Here is a 16704-nt window from a genome sequence, read left to right as displayed (position 1 = left end):
ACCATCGATTGAGTCATTTTGTTAGCAGAATTAAAAATAGTACGTTTCTATGCATTTGAAAAACAAATTCTTTAATTTCAATTAGTCAGCGAATGTAAAAACACACTGTGCTCTTTGTAAATTTGATACTAAATAATAAATACACAAAGTGTACTACCAGTTTCCTACAAGATCCACTGAATTAGCTTCAGTGAACCAACGGAAGTATTTAATCGTTCGATTAGAGACAACAGCAGGCGTTTAGCATCGACGGATAGGGGTGAATGGAGTGCCGTTAGGGTGCTGGTAAAGGGAAGCTATCCTAGGGTGCAGAAGAAAGATGCTGCTCTTGAAATGAACCATCAAATTGAACCAGCATTAAAATTATATCCACAGGTTAAAGAAAAATAAAATTTCGATGAAGATACAATGTCCCCAAGAAGACATCCCACATTTCTTTTCCAAAGGAACATAATTAACTGAAGGTAATTTAAAAAATCTGTAAAAACATGTATATAAACTTTGAACATTCAATTACATCTTATCCGAAGAGATGTTTATCGGTTCTCCCTTTGCTAAATTCTCAACGACCATCATGAATCATCCTGCCTCCAGCAGCAGCTCGGTGCGCAGCGTTCAAATGACCGAAATCCGTCATCAATCATCCTAATGACCGTGACAATCGCGCTAGGATCACAAAGCGCACGGCGATGTCTGACTACCGTCGTAAAGAGATCGCTAATTAGTCGAAGGTATCGTCTGCACCTGTAACGATGGAAAGCATACAAAATTCTCGCCGGTGTTATCGATCGAGCCGTGTACCTCGATTTTTCTCGTTCACCGGGCCAATGATAATACGGCATTAACGTGGACGAATGATGCGCGCCGAGAGGGTCGCGCAGAGTTAGGGCTAACAAGCGAACCGGTAGCTTAGGCGATATCATCTTATCGATGTTATCTGCTTACATGAAACAGTGAGCGAAACAGGTAAGCGGACGAGCTCTGGTGGCCGGCGACTAATTACGCGATTAAAATTCTGGCGTACCGAGCGGAAAGAACAGGATGAGCAGCTGGAAACAGGGTATCTTATGTTATCGAATGAAAATTCTTGCCTAGGATCTTTATGTTTTCTTGTTATTTAGTTTAGGGATGGTCCGTCGAGGAAAGTTGAAAATAAGTCACGATCGCGTCTGGGTGCCGGGGTACCGCGAGCACGAAGGTCCGATGACAATCTCCAGAGGGTGAACTTGCCATCCTTTCGGCCACCTTCCCGTGGACAGTGGCACTCTCGCGTCCGCGATTACGTCGCGACGATTACGTGGTAGCCGAGAATGGCGTCTCTGTGCGTACATGTCGCGGGAATAAATTAGCCGTGGCAATTAGTTTCGGAATCGACCCGCCCCGGGCGGCCGGCGCCACCATCTTGATTGCACCCGTGGAGAACCTTTAAAGACAGTAGCCAGCACTGTTTGCCGAAAGGCTCGAGAGCGCCGTTCGCGCGGCCTAATTAGCGATGCCCACCGAGATATCGCCGACGTACGCTAATAATACCGAGCATAAATATTCCGAATTTTTTCGTCTGGTGGCCCGTCCGCTTCTCGGATCCTCCTTCCTTTCCTACTTTATCCTCGCGGATCGACTCGTTTCCTTGCCTCCATTTCAGCTCCGGCTATTGCTAATTTCTTATTGTTGTTATCTTATCGACGAAACCCCTTTACCTCGCAATTCTGAACTTTTCTTTTTTCGAACAAGGTAAAAGCTGAATTTCAGAATCGAAACAGGATCACAGGAGTGTGCTAATACACCTTCTGATCCAGTGTATTTCCTGCAGCCAATCTCCACCTCATTTACTCATCATGTATCATGGCTCGTTAGCTCTAAGGACGAACAGTTTCTCTTCGTTCGTTTCACGTGCAACCGCTCGTTGAACGTAATTTTTCGTGGTAGATAAGCCAGCACTCAAACGGTGCATCGGCCTCGTACTTCCCTTATCCTTCGGGATCTCCGTTAGAAAATCATCGTCAGAATCTTCTATCAGGCAACTGGTCGGTTTATCTCGCTTTTCACCGACTTAATAAGCGCGAGCTGGTCGCTCGAGCGACACCGCACGAAATTTATTGTGATACGGGCCGTGATGGACCCAGAATTCCGGGAATTTCTTCGACCACGTCGCTCAATAACGTTTCTGAAACGTCCATCGAGAGATTTTCATAATTGTGTAATTATGTAAGCCTCGGTTTATGAAATGGGAGAGTCGTTCGTTTTGCATCATTGCAGAAATACCGCAATTTTTAATTTTTAATGAAAGAAGAGTTACATCTTTGTAAAGCTTCCTTTAAAATCGAACTGAGTCTGTTTCTTTTTTTTTTACAGATTCATTCTATTTCTTCTACGAAGGCAAGGAAACTTATTTAATTTATTCCGAAATATGTAAACATCGTTTTAAAACCTTTTTCCTTCTTCGTTAGATCACCGGTTAGAGTTTTTATTGTGTAATTTGAAAGATTGATGGACCAATCCGTCGAGGAAAGATATAAATTTAAAATCAAATGTTTTAGCTGGTTTTTATGCTTCATGGTCGAGTATATTTATGCGACAATTATAATAACTTCTTCACTTTACGAAGTAAACGGTCTCGTCGGACAAAGTTAGTAGCAAATAAATTAATAAAAGTTAATTCGTGTAAATTTAGCAACATTTCGGTTTTTAATTGGAGAGCTAAGATATCACAAATTAAAGTCATATAAATTATCATTAATTAAGGATTATATCATTTTAAGATTCTAAAGTTTTATTTCAGAAGTGTTCCAATCACCTCCTTTCTAATTTTCCTGTTACAATCATATATCTATCACTTGCTCTTAAATTATGAAGCAATTAGGTACAGATAGGCATTCTCGATAAATTTGCAACATTAATGGATTCTCCAAAAAAAAGAGTCGAGAAATGATCATAACGGAATAGTTAGGAAGAGAAACCAGAAGATTGGAATGTTTCAACGCTCGTTGAATTCGTAGCATCGTCGGACAAGTTCTCCTTATCGCTCATTTGCTACAATTTGATACAGAGTACCAGGGAAAAAATGGAAAAATGTCGCGATAACCGGGCGTTCAATAATAATAATCGTATCAGCTCCTCGTGGTATCGTCTGGCACAAACAAACGGCAGTCTTCAGCTGCTAATTTATCGACACGCTAGCCTCGTTAAAGGTTCGCCTTATTACCGTGATTCTTAATTCTCGATTACGTAACATCGTCCAATTGTAGATCTCTATAATTGAGGCTCGATCGATCTCTAGCGAAAAGTAATTTCTCTGCTACCAACACGCGTGTTACGCAACCGAATCGTTAATTAATTAAGAAGAACCGAGAGATTCATGGACGTAGAAAAAATTGATTAGCATTTTGATTGGCTCGAGGATCGGCCTCAAAATTACAGAAAAACAGAGGGAGAAAGTTGAAGATAAGAAGCTCGAAAAAAAAACATGCTTCTTTTTTTGAGATACTAATTCGTTATGTAACGTGACTGTTTTTATACCGATTATGACAGAGGACGATAACATTATCAATTTGACGCGTTGCCCGCTAATTATTCGCTTACGTTAATTACGGTGTAAACAGTGGAACGATTGCGAAATTATTGTTCGAGGAAACGCGTTTCTATTTTGTTAACGGAAGAGAAGCGTGCCGTGGTAGCGAAAGGAAGCGTTGTAACGCGGATCGCAGAGGGACCGAGCGGAATTTGTACGGAAATTTATTCGTTGAATGCTCGTTCGACTCGTAACAGTGCATCGAGCCGGGCCGACTTGGTTTTAATCGACGCTTAATGGATGCAAATTTCATTCGGAACGGGGAGGATGGGTTCGAAACGAAGGGACGGGTTCGAGAGGCGAACGGAACCGGCGCCATCAAGGCAAATTTCCGTAATACTTTTTCCCCGGTGAAAGTGATTCTAACGAATCACCGTGATCGTTGAATTTAATTACTGGGATCGAGGCGATCAAAGAGGTCGTTTATACTCGAAACTTTCCTCGAAGAGACTTCGATGCTGAAACGAAAATCGTAGAAATTCTAAAAACAACTCGGTGTAATTGGAAACGATAGGAGGAAAAATTCGATCGAATCCGTCTGTTCGAACGAACTGCGTGGAAAGATATCAAAGTCGAGCGGAAATAAACAAAAGTAAGAAAATAAAAAAGGATATAGGAGAAGTTGAAAGAAGGAGGCAGGGTAAAAATCGCGAGGCGAACAGCGCGAGTCATTTATCAGTGGCGAACGATTGAATCGCGGGCTCTGAATTAACGTTAACCCCGACACGGCATCCGAATCGATCTCCGTGTTAATTAATATTCCTCGCGAGCGTTGTACGTACAAGCAAAGGAGGAAATTGTACGTCGAGAGGGAGGAAGAACGAAAGTGAAAGAGAGAGGATCGTAGCAGGTAGAGAAAAAAAGGAAATCAAATTGAACAGGTCGACGTTAGTTAATCCTAAACCGGTTATAAACGCGTTGGTCATCGTGATATCGTTGACTTACTAATTGGATGGATAAAAGACAAATATATTTCGTTGCGGAAGAGAACGAGAGACGGAAGGCACGTTCGACTTTAAGGGTTAATCGTCGAGTCGGTGAAAATCGTTTTTGCCCGTAAAGGAATTGCTCCTTGGGGCCCCGGTACAAAACCTAATTACCAAATGTAAATAAGTTCGCGCTGTTCTTCGAGCTGTAATTAAGATCGCTTCTCCTTTTAAGCCAACGTCATCGCGACCACCAATTAATTATTCATATAACCGGATAATTGATAAAACGAAGAAGAAGTCGAACCGCAAATAGGATAACTATTAAATGAAAAATGTGATTAATGGTAAATCGATCTTAGTTATTGCACATTGTCTAGTCGAGTGACTCAGAGATCGCAGAGATCGTTCGATGAATCCGTCAATGGAACGTTCCACGAAGTGGTACTTTCTATCGTGCCATTTACACGAAGTAACGTCACACCGTAATTTCACGCGATTTATTCGAAGGGGAGGACGCTGGTTGAATTGTTACTCGTGCCGGAGCTAAGTGAGCGCAAAGTGGTAGCTCGTGTAGCCGGCCGTAGGTGGTCGATAGGAAAGCTCGTATCGTAAAGCACGGTTATTATTGTTTCTCTATAATACAGAGTCTATATTGTCACCCCGTGGGCAGACGAATTCCTTTCTAAACGTTTCAAACAAATTCTAAGCAGCTTTTTCAATTGTACCACTTGAGAATATTGCAATAAAATGAAATACCAAGAATGGTATCTCATCAACACCCTCCCTGAAATTCACCCAGGTCACTAAATTACGATGTCGCAAGTCCTCCCCTTTGTCGCGCGATAGAAAACAGGATCAAAATCGTGGCAGCCACGCGAGGAAGGAAAAAGAAAACGCGGTCGATTCATCGCCGTTGAATGCGGCGTGAAAAGTCGCCGCGATAATAAAGCGTGTTAAATTGAAAAGCCCGCGAGAAAGGTCCGTTTCGATGCGCATTGTGAGACTTGTGAGAAAGAGAAAGACAGAACGATTCCATTGAAGGGAATTTCAAGCCACGACCCAGTTCGACTGGCTCGAATTTCTGAATGCGTTCGCAGCCTGACTTCCAAAGGGATGAAACATCTTATTCCGTGGAATGAAAACGACCCGAGAAGTCTATCGCGTTGTCAGCTATATTAACTCCGAGGGCTACGATTGTTCGATAGAAGAAAAAAAAATGTCTGTAGGTGGACGGACCTAGGGGGTGTAAAAAGAAAAAAAAGGTCAAGTTGGATCACGACTCGATGGAGCTGTTGTAGTTACTCGTTCGAGCAAGATTCGCCGAGTGTGTATCTTCACGCTTGATTTCAAATTTAATTTCTGAACGACTGTTCTCACGGTGGTAGAAGTAACTGATGCGAAGTTAAATTTTAACACTAATTATGAATATCCTCGATAATTAAAGTTTCAATGTTCCGGTAGAAAAAAAAGAATGACCGAAACAGAAGAGAAATTATTTATCTCTCGTTTCCTCGACCACTCGGCTATTAGATCGTTGGCCGACCGGTAGGGTGGCGAAAAAAAAAGGTTTAAATTAAAAATTTGTTAAGAAAGACTCGTAATTACCCAGGCTGCCGGCACCGGAGGCCGGGTTCACTCGTTTTTCGCCGATAATGTCAAGCGACACCGGCTTCCAGCCATTTTCTCCAGCGCACTTTGCCATCCCTTGCCGGAGGTGGTCGAACGCGGTCGCCCGTGTACGCCGTTTATATCTGATTGTCCCTCGGGGGCTGGTGTAATTAAACTCAAACCAAAATTGCCCGTCGTACCGGCGAAAGTACTGTCCTTGTCGTCGCTTGGCTACAAACGAAGCCGGTAATAATGCTTCCGTTCAACCATTACACGGCCTCCTTTGATGACCGAATGAACGTCGCTCGCTTCGAGTTAGCTATGTCAATTTGAAGTTGTCAGTGTGCCCTGAGGTTTGTCGAAATTTATGGCATGGAATTAAGCGATAGAGAAACAAGGATAGTGGATTGAATTTGTTAATTGTGTTATAGAGTTATCGATAGTAGTATCCGTATTAATTATTTTTTAATTGAATTAGAGTAATAGTATTGATGCAAATCTTTATTGCTTAGATGAGAATATTTTTCTACAATGTTTCTTTTTTCGATTAATCGTGACGACGACCAAAGACGGAAAGAATTCTTCTTTTCTTAAAAAGAAAAAAAATTCCTCTGCTGACTGTAATAAGGAAGATGTTCAGAAAAGCGAGGAAGAAAAGGGAAATTATAGGGACGATTCCGGCCGGGACAAAACTATCCCGGCTCCGCGACGTTCTACAATAATTAACGCCATTATAGCATTTAATTGCCGCGAGTGGCAAGATCACCCTTCGCACACCGCCATCTTGTTTTTCCTTGTCTCCCTCCCTTTCAGCGTGCCGCTGGCCGGAGGGTGGAAGCGCAAAATGGCGGTTAATCCCGTCGGGGGTGGCTATTTAAATTCCGCCTCGCTTCGAGCCTCCTACGACGTCGTTTACGCTTTCGGCCGGGATCAAGGAACTCGGACCGAGTTATTCCCCATTGTTTAATCCTTTCTCCAGCGCGCTCCTCTTAAAATTTCTCTTCGCCAAAATATAATGCCACCCCTTCCAAAAGACAAAGTTCATTCGCCGAACGTAAAGATTCGATTCCATTGAAATCTTCCGTCAAAATATCACGCGTACGCTCGAGGATGAAAGATCGTGCGCCAGCTTTTCTGGTTCGCCCTTTTCGGTCCCATTCGACACTTTGACCCGCTCGACGGCGAACACGCCGACTCGCGCGCGTGTACCTCTGCGCCGGATACACGTGTGCCCGTTGCACACGTTCTTATACGATGTACGAGAGAGCTCGTGAGATATTTATGCGTCGCATTGTCTCTCACCGATAAGTTTCGCCGCGGCAGGACGAAGCCTGCGAGGACAACTTCATTCGTGCGCTTGCCGGCCCTCGAGTTATGAACCACCGGCTTCGGATCGTATATACCTCGCGGGCCGTGCTTCCACCGCTGGAACCACTACATCCGCTTTGCTGCACGAGCGTGCAGCACACCGTGAGCGGTGCACGCGTGTCCCGAAGACGCACCACCCGGACGCGATCGGCCAAGAGGATACGGCTTCGCTATAAATATTAGGTAGGAAACTTTGTTTAATAATAGAAAATCAGTCTATCCTTCAAGTTTCGTATATCCAAAATAGGATCATATTTTAGAAACCACCATTCTTTATCCAACCACGATATAATACCATAATATTCTTCGACCCTTAAGCTCTATATAATGTTCCTAGCCAGCGTTTCTCCTGCAAAGAACACCCCTTAGGGTCGTCTAGAAACCAGAATCAAACAAAGGAACCGTACATCGTTCGAGAGTAATTCCATCGCGCTGACTCGGTCCCGCGATCAACGCTATCTCTCCTCGAAGAGAATGAGAATCTGTTTGGTTGGAAGAGATCGATCGTCTCTGGCGTCATTTGTCATCGTATTCCGTCGTATCTGGCTTGCAATGAACGGACGAAGAAACAGGCGGTACAATGAAACAGTGGCGGCTAGGAGGGTTGCGCGCACGTGGCTCGATGGCGTTAAAACGATGTATCGGTGGGCGATCTAAAATCATTGGACAATGACGCGCTAACTGGATAACTAGCGGGGCTCCTTATCTCGAGGAACGATAAGCGGAGCCAACGGAACCCTCCGACCTTCGTCATATTACATTAGCGGCCCATAGAATAATGTATCGAGGGGGTGTTACCCCCTGTAAACGGCCCTCCACCCTCGGCCCTGCGACTATATTCACATGGTAATGCGAGCAGAGCTGCGATATCTCGCGCTACGAGGGAGAGAAGTGTTATTAACAATTTGGGGTATCGGCAATCGGGTTGGCTAGGGGGGTGTTTCTGTTCCGTCGATGCCTAGCCTGCGACGGTACCCCTTCTTCGACCTCGGGCCCCTTCTTCCTTTGATTCGTAAACGACTGTCGAGATTCTGTCGAAAGATATCGCAGCTTCTTTGATGCCGCGTTCGAAACGACCTGGGTGAGATCGTGATTGCGCGAATGGGGATGAATACGCGAATATTGAAGTCTTCATTTTCACTTTCTAATTTTAGATTATTTCTTTGGATGGTATTTTTCGAATACATACCGAAGTCTTGGATCAATATAACCAATTGTACAGAGGTGTTTAACAAGCTCTTTGTACTTACTTTCCATTCGCTTTCCTCAAATCGTCTTCTCGATTCATGCCTTCTTACCGCAATACCTCTAACAAGCCGCTCCTCCCTCAAAGCTGTGGTCCGTTCTCACAAACGAACGACGGAAACGGGCTGTGAATGAATTGTGCTTACTGTTCTTCCGCAGCGATGCGGCACGGAAACGGTATCGCCTTAGTGGTCGTCGTTAATTCTCACCTTTCGTTAACCGAACGCCGGCTTACACCAAACGCAGGTGACTCGACTTTTCTGCTCGAAGATCGTTGATAATTGCCGGTGATTCAGAAACATTTATCTAGTATCTTTGAAATCTAAACTCTATCGCAAATTATTAAGATCATAAATCGACCGACGAAAGTCGCATCGAAGGTAGCCAACAAGGGAAAACGCCAATCATCGAAGCGTACGGTACGAAAATAACTTCTTCGTACCTTGGGAATTCAGCGAAAGAAACTTCTGTAGATGCATTACCGCAATTACCGTCCCCTTCCACGTTCCTTTTTCCCTTTTTGCCAGCTGGAACAAGGGAAGGCAGGCTCGAAAATCGGTGCGAGGTGTTAAACGCGGCGAGAGGCTACCAAAGAGCGAGAGATAAAGCGTATATAGGTAGTAGCGCGGTCGGTTGAAAGAAAAACAAGGAAGAGAAAAGAGGAAGAGAGAGCTCGTTAGGATTTTTCCGCGGGTGTTAACCGGCCCGGCGAGAAGAGAGCGTCGAACAATGCTGTCCTGTGTGGAAGCGCAGCGCTAACGAGACGACCGAACACCGGCTGGACCCCGTCAATTGTTTCAGCAAACAACGAAACAATGGACAGTGGCGAAGCGATACTAATGGTCGGTTTATACGCTCCTTAACTCGCCGGCTCCCTTCGTACCGCGGACAGCAGGAACCTCCACTTCTTCCAGGCCAACGAGGCTGGAGCCATATTGGGCCACCCTGACTCCTTTCTGTTATCTCCTTCGACCCGGCTTCTTCTTTCGTCTCGTTGCCACTGCTCGATCGATATTCAAATACTTTGTGAAACTTCTTCAGGGTTTCAGATTGTCAGCTGTGGATACAGTTTCTTCGTCTACCAGGAGGGTGGTTTCATTAACGAGGGTGGTCTTGATTCTTCTTATTACTTTTCATGATTCTTTATATTTTAAGCAATACTTTAATACTTACCCAATCTACTTACCTAGTCTACTTACCTAGTACCAAGGAATCGAAGTACTTTACACCCCAGGTGTACATTATTAACACTATTAACGAATACCACGAAGGTATTCGAGAAGGAAAGGAGAAAATTGGAAGGAGAGGTGATGCAGAATGGAGCAAGGGTAGGAAAAGGTAGGAGAAAGAGGGAGCAGGGAGAACGAAATAGGTAAGGGGAGGTTAGAAATAGGAGCTAACCGAGCGTGAGAGATTAACCCCTCTAACAGCGGCCGCCCAGTATATCAAGGCGCGTGATAAAACGCCACCGGCCTCTGGCTATGTGTTGCCACCCCTAACTGCTTCTATTGACTACCAGAATCCAATATATTCTACTCCAACGGTGGAGAAAACCGACTGGGAGGCGCCGGAATTTCATACATCTTCTTTCGACGATCCATCGCTTGGGGTGAGACCGACACCCTACTCCCCTCACCCTCTCTCTACCATTCGTTCGTGTACTTTTCATCTCCCTCTCCGCCGCAACCCTTCGAGTTCTCACGGATACTACGATAAAGCCCCGATCGTTCGGGATTGAACTCGTTCACCCCCCTCGAATCGAAAAACCGACACACGATCCTTGCTGTGTATCACTGCTTACATTTATTTCGACGATAGGGGGCGGAGGCTCGCGTAATAGGCAGCCGAGAAATCGATTGTATTAATTGAGATGCTCGATTGATAGGGGATGGAATTGAAATAATTTGATTTTCGTTCTTCGTAATCGTTTAGATGATTGTTTTCCCAAATTGGTAAAGTAGGGACTTTGAAATTTTTCTGTTTATTTATGCGTCCGGAAGGTCGACGACGCACGGTACTGAGGCTCTGCACTTCCAGTACATCGCTTTCACAGGATACACGAAGGGAAGACGGTCCTTAATAGGAGTTACGTCCATGATAAATTTAACCCCGTGCAGGTATAAATCAAAGGCAGCCAGAGTACTGCGAGAATATTACTCTATGCTCGTAAGTGGATTTTAAACTTCAACGAGGTGGCTCTCGAAAAGTTCTTCTCTCCTCGAGGAAAAAGGGTAGGGGTATTAATTTTCGTTTGAAAATCTAACCGAACAGGGGCGAGGAAGGAAGGTGATGTTAAATTTCAAGCGAAAGAATCATCAACGAATAAATTTCGAGGGTTGCGTTAATATCCCGACGTAAATCCGGAGACGGAAAAGAAAAGTAGGCAAGAGTTTTTTATAAGGGCGCATAATTTCTCGGTCTCTCCGGCTGCAATTAAGACTTCTCGCGACGGTTTTCATAAAGCCGCATTAAATCCAACGGGAACACGTCGTCTCAGCCCCTCGGTCCCGCGGAAAAAAGGAAGCCAGCGGAAAAACGGTTGGGGCGCGAGAAAATATTATTTCTTATTCCAGTGAAGTTTTCACCGTGGCCGGCATTAGGCGAGCGATATAATTCTAAAGAAATTTCATAACTGTCGCCTTGCGGCGGGGGTGTCGCCCCGCTGTAAGGGATGCTCCAGGTAATAACCAAAGCGAGAAAAAGTGGTTTTCATGTTCCCAGCTGGCAGATGGAGAAACGTTCGAAAAAGAATATCTCGAACGAGAGAATAACCGTGATTTGTGGAAGCTTTAGATTACTTGTTTCATTTCACCCTACTTTCGTTCGACCACCCTCTCTTGTTTTAAATTATCGCTCGGAAATTTCATGGATATTCTGGACTTGTAATATTCCAAAGGGTTTCGAGGTTTTGTAAATTTATTCTTCTTTGCTATTTTAATATCGTCATCATTTTTCCACCTTCGCTATAAAATGTAAAAGCTACATAAACGTTTACCGCAATTTCCCGGCGCGTGACCGGGAGGTAGGTCGTCGAAGGTTGCACCTTGAATCTGGCAAAGTTTTACGCATCGATCAGACACGTTTTAAACCTTTATAAACACCTTGACGAATGCTCAGGGCTGTCGGTAGTCGAAGGAAATCGCGCCAACTATCCAGGTACGCACATAATTATTTCACGTGAAGGTTGGTGGAAACAGGAAGAGGGCTCGTGCAACGAGAAAATCTTCTCTCTTGCTAATCCTCACCGTTTCCACGATTTACAACCAACCGAATCGAATAAGACAATAAATCCTGATAACAGAATCGTAGTACTCTCGTCGGAGCATCTACCGGTTGGTTGATAAAAATGTGTATACCTTGGTAGAACGAAGGCAGAATGAAGAGCAGTGGAGTGCAAGGCAGGAAGTCTCAGCGGCGCCATATTTCCAGAGGGGCGTAACTGCCGGGGCCAAGGGTGGAAGAAGGATTCTTTTCGAAATTTCCTCTCGACCACGTAAGCACCTCTGTCGTGCGATCTGTCAAGCTCGTTTCTCTTTCTGTCTCTCCCGACTAGGTCTCTCTTATATCTCTCCTCTTCTCTTTCTCTGCCAATTTCCCTCTCTTTCCGACAAAACTCTGCCGGTCGCTGGCGCACGCTCTCGAGGGCGTTTTATTCGCATTCAAATGGCAGCACTTTAATTTGCATGCTAAGAGTGCTTCGCCGGCCTCCCTGCCACTCTCCCGCTCTGGATTTCCATTTAAACTCACAAAATGGCGCTGACTCTGCGGGGCTACAAAATTTTTTATTGAAAGATTCGACGCGGATAGCCCGGGTTAGGTCTGGATAGAAAAAAAAGAGAGAGAGAGAGAAAAAAGTGGACGACAAAGGGGGTGAACGATCGAAGGGCAAAGAACGGGGGTAAAGGGGGGTTGTAAGGAGGCGAGAAATAAGGGAGGAACGAACAGGGACGAAATGAGGAAGAGTTCACGGTTATTTCGCGAGATAAAATGTCCCTTTATCTGTCCCAACGGCTTCTGGCCGGCTCTTCACTCTGCTGGATAACCGCCTTTATTTCATTCCACCATCACTTTACTCCCTTTTTCGCCTTTTTTCTTCGCGACCCTTCGGCGTATTACGTTCGCGAATCGCTGGCTAATTCGAACCCTTCTTTGTTTGACATTGAACATCTCTGTCGGTCCTTTTTCTTGGTGATTGAGGACTGATTTTAGAGAAGATCATACGAATTTTACAATTTTATAAGTTTCTACTTCCTTACATTTTTTCGAAAAGCTTCTTTTATTATTGTTATATAGTTCTCAGTGATTTCAATAGACTCAACAGAAAATTCTCGCCTCAAGAGCATAATAGAAACTAAGACGATATAACTGGGAGTTAAGCTTAATAACACCAGCCGCGATAAGCTCTGCTTTTATACCCTTATAATATCATTACGTGTGATGCATCCCTGCTCTTCTGTAACTTTTTTCCGTTACAATTGCCATCAAATAAATCAGCGGTCCTTTATCTCACAATTTGTTTTCGTAAAATTTAACACAAGTGTTTTTATATTTCGTCAATTAACCCAAATTGAATTATTAAACAAAGATAGGACCGGTTAAACCCGTTTTAGTAGTCGAATGAAAAATGCAAATATTTTTTTTCCGCTCGTCGAGTGTCTGCTTCGAAACGTATGGTAAAAGAAGGTTTTTACCAATGACAGTGGACCTCCTTGAGTTAATTGAATGCAACGTCGAGACGAGTGTGGCAATCTGCAGCCGATAATCGAGTTGAACCGTGTCAATTAGATGCCGTGCTTCGTCGAGGACCTTCGCACAATGGGCATTCGGCGGCGAGTCGCGTATTTATGCGAATTACACCCCGCGCTTCGTTCGACGAACAATGAACGGTATTGTTTATGACAAATTAACGAGGAGAATTGCGCAACCAGTACAGCAAGAAGCTGTCATAAATTAATTTGTAATGACTCGTGACGACAGACTTAACCATCGAACTTCAGATACCGGGTAATTCGAACTGAAATTAAAATTAACAAGTATCATTGTAATAATTACACAATAATTCAGAAAAATTTTCATTTTTATTGTACTATTGAGATGATACAAATTTGTTTGCTTAAAGTTTTAAAGTATTTTGTATAACATTTCGCATTCAAAGGGTGACCCGCGTTGAATCAGGAAAATAGAGCATATTTTCCGAGCGTAGAGCCGCCCTTATTGGGCCAACTGGGCAAACACAACCCCATCGATAACCCTCGAAGTGGTTCGAGATCCAGAACCCCGCTGAAACAATAAGCCGTTGACTCAACGTTATCCGCTTACAAGTCAAACTCGGTGCCGGCGTTTCCGCTCGGATCTTTTCGAAAAATTCGGAATCGCGTTCGACTTCAAAGCAGCTCTATTGTTTACGGAGCTATTAGGGTGTTTAGGCATTAGACGGACTAGGAGGAGAGGATGCGTGGTACGTTGGATTTGTCTTTTGCCACTCTGACAGGATCATCGACATCCGATACCTTTATCCCGAAAAGCATCCTATGAATTGTTTCCATTTCATTTCTAAAGCGATCGTGTCTAAAGAAAACAGCAAACGAGATATCGGCCATTGAATGAAAATTTCTAATGTCTATCTCGAATTCTCGAATTCTAGAATTCGTTTCTCGTCTTATTCCCACGGGAATGGTATAGCTGGTACTCTTTCGCGTAGATCTTCGGAGCGATTTCGAGGCTGAAAAGAACGGCGTGAAACGCGTCTGCGATCGGAAGCGGCACTTAAAGCGGGCAAGAAAAATCGTTTTATAAATTCCATTCGACTCCCGGTTGCATTTCCCTTCTGTCCTAACCGACCTTCTTCTTCTTCCTCCTCTTTTCGTCGACACCCGGTTTCCTGGCTCTCTCATTTTCTCCCCTCGTTTCTCTCTTTCAACTGCAATCCACGCAGCCTATTCGCTCGATCTCTCCATTCCGTTTTTCGTTATCGCGTCCAATTCCAGCGTTCAAGATATCTGGCCAGCGATAAGGGCGAGCGGAATTTAAATAAAGCGAATCAATATTCAAATCCACCGCCCTCGCAGCCCTCTCCGCCGTCACCCATTGCTGTTACGCCAGCTTACCTAACTTTCTTCTCTCTTTTTCCTTATTTATTTCTTCGTCCCGACGCCGCTTTCCAGCGTCGCTTTTATATCGACGGGCTCATTTATTCCGAGTCCCTTTGTCGGACGAACCGATCTCTCTTCTCTTCCGGTCTCCGCTTCCCTTTCGTTTTTTCTTCTTCCTCTTATTCTCTCCTCTCCAATCGGCCAAATGATTGGTTTGTACTCGCCCGATCGCGTCTGCTCGCCTTGCGAAACTTCAAACGACGGCGAGGCTGAAGCTTCAAGGATTTTGTAAAAATGAGAAGCTTTCCAATTATCGAGACTGAAGTGTATTCTTCTTCTTTGATGGAAGTTGATTGAATCTTGTCGTCGTGAAGCGATGAATTACAAAAGATGTCGAAGTAGATTGTGAGAGGTTCAGTTATAATAAATTAACATGTTAAGTATTTGTTAAATCTATTCTTTTCTAAAGCTACCCTTTCCTAGAACGATCCCCTCGTCGATCATCACCGGGTTCACCAATATTTTGGCAACAAGGACCCATAGGGATCTTCAGGGTACGATTGTCCTGTGATCGATCGATCTTCCATCATGGAACACCGAAGTCTAGCTGGTCGAATAAGCATAAAAACGACGCGAGGTGATGGTGAGCATTTAATGGGTTCCCATAAGGAAAGCTGCCGGTAGACCGGTCGAACTTAGCCGGTCAGAATTTAGCGTAATTCAGCGATTTCTGTGCAAACGGATCTTCTATTCCGATCCCGAGGACGTCGCTGAAGAGGGAACCGACTGGACCATGGTCATCCCGGATCCATGGAAGCTGGTTTTAGCTTTATCCCCGAAGGCAGCCGGCCCGTCCGCGATTGAATTTTATCTGGCGATTCACGTATGCATGTAAGTATATCGAGAATACGAGCGTGGGCAACATGTAAATCCGGGAATACGTTGTTGGACGGCTAGCGTTACGTTAAACAATGGCTTTTGTGTTTCAGAGACACCCCCTTGGGGCTGAAACGGAACTCGAACCCGATCTCAAATCCTGGCCCGTATTTGACTTTCGATGCTGATTCGTCCTTTACGTCAGTGACCACAGATCCAACGAGACTGGATATGCCTTTGTTCCGGAGGGATCATGATTTTTGAGGTCCTAAACACCCCCAAGTTAACTCTTCATGCGGACAACACATTCGGTATGACAACCATGCCTATTTTACCAGTGTCTCTTTTATCACTCCAGTAGTCACCACTGAAGGCACACCTTCGATCCCCTTTGATCAAAATTCTTTTCTAAATTAATCGAAATTAGTCCCAGAATGAAAAATTATTGAAATAATTGTATGAAAATCATGTACTCACTTGATGCACTTTGATAATCAAATAATTTTAAAACTGCAACTGAGTTTTATTATCCGATTTATCCAATTTTTTTTCTTAATTATTCATTTAATGTACTTAATTTCATTTGCGAGCTGTTTACTAAAACAAAAAATCTATAAGAAAATAATTTCAACAGAATAATATAATATTTAAATAAAATAGCTAGCTGCGGCGGTAGTGAAATAGAACATCATGGACGACGGAGGATCGCCGTTAACCGTTCGATCTACACCAACGTCAGTCTTCACCAGACCGCCAAGGAGTGTGCATCTAGCTGTCAAACATACATTTATATCTGGCTTATTTTCTCTGCTTATATAATTTACTTGTTTTTTACCTTTTTAAATATACTCACAAGAGCGATGAGATTTATAATATCATCCCTTTAGCCCTGCGCTGACCATCTAATTTATTTAGTATTTCATTCTGTTCTATAGTCTTCGCAGAAGTCAAATCTATCTTTATAGTCCTGTATCCCGTACATCTTTGTGTTCTTTACATTCCTGTGCCCCTTACATGT

General features: G+C 43.9%; 1 long non-coding RNA gene across 1 annotated transcript; it reads left to right on the top strand.

The window, feature by feature from the left end:
- The first annotated feature begins 891 nt into the window (after positions 1-891).
- LOC143306164 (uncharacterized) lies at positions 892-16160 on the top strand. The gene is made up of 2 exons (XR_013063615.1): positions 892-15701; positions 15800-16160. It is a non-coding gene; the product is annotated as an uncharacterized LOC143306164 (long non-coding RNA).
- The last annotated feature ends 544 nt before the right edge of the window (positions 16161-16704 follow it).

Source organism: Osmia lignaria, chromosome 16, assembly GCF_051020975.1.
Source record: "Osmia lignaria lignaria isolate PbOS001 chromosome 16, iyOsmLign1, whole genome shotgun sequence".
NCBI classification, from domain to species: domain Eukaryota; kingdom Metazoa; phylum Arthropoda; class Insecta; order Hymenoptera; family Megachilidae; genus Osmia; species Osmia lignaria.
Note: the sequence above shows the minus strand (reverse complement) of the source record. Positions and strands in the feature narration are given on the sequence as shown.